We start from the raw sequence: 3,522 nt of genomic DNA on the forward strand, positions 1-3,522 counted from the left end.
GGAAAAGCTAAAGGAGTTCATCACCGCCAAACCAGTATTATATGAAATGCTGAAAGGTATCCTTTAAGAAGAGGAAGAAGAAGAAAAAGGTAAAGATACAAATTATGAACAACAAACATGCATCTATCAACAAATGAATCTAAGAATCAAGTGAATAAATAACCTGATGTACAGAATGAACTGGTGATTATAATAGAATCAGGGACATAGAAAGGGAATAGACTGACTATTCTTGGGGGGAAAAGGGGTGTGGGAGATGCGGGAAGTGACTGGACAAAAATCATGCACCTATGGATGAACACAGTGGGTGGGGAGTGAGGGTGGAGGGTGGGGTGGGAGCTGGAAGGAGGGGAGTTATGGGGGGAAAAAAGAGGAACAAATGTAATAATCTGAACAATAAAGATTTAATTTAAAAAAAAAAAAAAAAAAAAAAAAAAGAACCAAAGAAATCATAACCAAAGTTACTTAATCAAAAGTACATCCTTGACTTAAGTGATTTGATTTTTGGTTATTACTCTTTCACTAATTATTTCTTAAGTGTCTACCCTATGCCAGGCACTGTTCTATAAATAGTATGATTCTCCTTTGGTCATTTGTTACATCCTATAAGGAACTTCCTGCAAAGAATGAACTATTATATTCAAGTTCAAGTTACTGTCTCAAAATCTTATTAAGCAAAGCTACTGCATGAAGTCTACTATGGAGACATCTTCGACATTCTGCACTTTCCTTGTTCATGATATTAAGTATAAATATGTAGAAGTATTCATTGCCTTTTGTCTAAACATGTATATAGTTTCTTACAGTGGAAGCCATTTTTAGAAGCTCTAATGACCCTGATGAACTTGGACTCCAGTGCCATTTTATTTCATCTATCTAAATAAAATCTTATCCAACTGATTTCCCTCTGTGCAAACATTTCTCTCAGATGTTCTGCTTCTGGCTGTATCTAAGAAATAGAGCTGAGAGAACTCACAAGTGGCCAGGAGTCTAAAACACATATTTGTCATCTCAATTCTGCCACGTACTCAGCTAGGACCTTGTAATTCTCTCTCTGTGCAATTCTGAGAGAAAAGATTCCTCCCTTAGAAATGAAGGCTATCCTGGGGTCTATCACTGGGACATTGGTTAAAACAAAAACTGGGAGCTCTTTTTCGTGGCGCCTCGGAGGCTGTCATTTGCTTCAGGATGAAGCTCAACATCTCTTTCCCAGCCACTGGCTGCCAGAAACTCGTTGAAGTGGACAGTGAAATCAAACTCCATACCTTTTATGAGAAGCGTATGGCCACAGAGGTTGCTGCCGATGCGCTGGGTGAAGAATGAAAGGGTTATGTGGTTCGAATCAGTGGCAGGAACGACAAACAAGGTTTCCCTATGAAGCAGGGTGTCTTGACCCATGGCCAAGTCTGCCTTCTGCTGAGTAAGGGGCACTCCTGTTACAGACCCAGGAGGACTGGAGAGAAAAAGCTCAAATCTGTTAAGGATTGCATTGTGGATGCCAACCTCAGTGTTCTCAACTTGGTCATTGTAAAAAACGGCGAGAAAGATATTCCTGGTCTCACTGATACCACTGTGCCTCGTTGCCTGGGGCCCAAAAGAGCCAGCAGAATCCTCACACTTTTCAATCTCTCTAAAGAAGATGATGTCCGCAAATATGTTGTGAGAAAGCCTCTAAACAAAGAAGGTAAGAAACCTAGGACTAAAGCACCCAAGATTCAGCGTCTTGTTACTCCACGTGTCCTGCAACACAAACGCAGGCGTATTGCTCTGAAGAAACAACGTACTAAGAAAAACAAGGAAGAGGCCGCAGAATATGCTAAGCTTTTGGCTAAGAGAATGAAGGAGGCCAAAGAAAAACGCCAGGAACAGATTGCGAAGAGACGTAGACTGTCCTCTCTGAGAGCTTCTACCTCTAAGTCTGAGTCCAGTCAAAAATGAGATTTTGTAACTAACAAATAAAGGAGAGCAAATATCAAAAAACAAAACAAAACAAAACAAAAACAAAAAAAAAACCTAGGAATGATTTTGACCTTCGACGCTGGCAGGTGTTTCGAGTCCATGTGCTGACTGGTGCACATACTCACTGCTGGGATGTCTATACATCGGTGCTACACTTAGGGAAACCCATCCTATTTCACAACTCCTCCAAAAGTCTTCATTCACTTACAACCAGTGACTTCAGTCCTGGGAAAAGCTCCTTCAGAAATGCAGTGATGCATTCATGAAGATTTGTAATCCAGATGCCATCACAGGCATGCAATGTGATACGTGCACGTGGTGGGGATGGGGCCAGTCTCTCTTTCCGAAAGGTTCCCAAGCTATAAGACCTGTGAGCCAGCAGCTGCCAGTGCCCATCCTTACCACCATGTTCTGCTGGGGAATAAACTATTGCTGAGAAGAGCGGAGCCCAGGGGTGGAGCCAGAGATGGAGTCCTCATGATGAAGTTCTAGTAGCTGGAACATCCAATATGCCTGGGCTTTTACCTAATGAGCCAATTATGTTGGGTGGGAATGTTCTGTTTTGTTTTGCTTGAGGTATCTGAGCTATATTTCTGTCAATATTGGTTGCAACTAAAAAGTCTAGATTTTAAAAGCCAAGATCTTATTCAATCATTCAGTAGTTCTCCTCTTTCTTGCCTCCTTCACTTTCTCTCTGTCCTGCTTCCTACACTCTCATTATCATCAACACTCTCTTTCCCAACCCAGCAAGTCCCCAGGCCATACCTGCCACCCAGGCTACATCTGTGATCACCCATCCATTCCCTGAGGGTTCATTAGAGCTTCACACATGGGTTCTGAATTCAAAATATTGGGATGTAGACTCTAGTCTGTTTTGTGATGTAGACTGTAGCTTGTTTACTTCCTGTGGATAAGCAAAATCTCTACCACCTGATTCCTTCAGAGAGAAGCAATGCAACCATGATGGTACGTAGTCCAAGGCTCTTGAGGTTGTACCAGTATGATGACTGCCAGAATGTACGTTTTCCTTATCTGGCATACACTTAGGTTCATTGCTAATGACTCATTGGCTGAAAACATGCTGGGCCGAGCTAGTTCTGTATAAGTGTAAGTAGAAGCAAAGCTTATCCCTCAAGAGTCCCTTGTAATTTTTATCTCTTCATCTAAGAATGTTCAGCAGGTTAAGCTGTAGAGTTGTTTGCTCCAATAGGTGCAGTGTGAAGACAAGTAGATGTATCATTGAGGAACTAGAAATAAATACCAAATGCTAGCAATGAATGTTGGGAAGCCAGATTAGCAAATTTTCTCATTTACTATGTAGCAAAAGTGGACATTCTCGCAGATCAGTGGAAACGCTTCTTTATATAGACAATGGATTTTCTTAAAGACCACTAAAGTTATTTAAATACAACATTGAAGGACATAAAAGTCTTGGAATTAAAATATCATCATCAAATTAGTCATGAGGGTAATAAAAGGCTAAAAATATCCAAGAAAAGGGAGTGCACATTCTGTTCCATGCCACTCCGTGGGAGGCGCACCGCCGAAGAGCTTTGGGGGAGC

At 41.4% G+C, this 3,522-nt stretch overlaps 1 pseudogene; it reads left to right on the top strand.

Annotated features, from left to right (window-relative positions):
- The first annotated feature begins 1,188 nt into the window (after nucleotides 1–1,188).
- Nucleotides 1,189–1,995, top strand: LOC139015594 (small ribosomal subunit protein eS6-like; annotated as a pseudogene).
- Nucleotides 1,996–3,522: the final 1,527 nt, after the last annotated feature.

This window comes from Myotis yumanensis, unplaced genomic scaffold, assembly GCF_028538775.1.
Source record: "Myotis yumanensis isolate MYYU_CA2020_CCGP unplaced genomic scaffold, mMyoYum1.0.hap1 SCAF_8, whole genome shotgun sequence".
Taxonomy (NCBI): Eukaryota; Metazoa; Chordata; class Mammalia; order Chiroptera; family Vespertilionidae; genus Myotis; species Myotis yumanensis.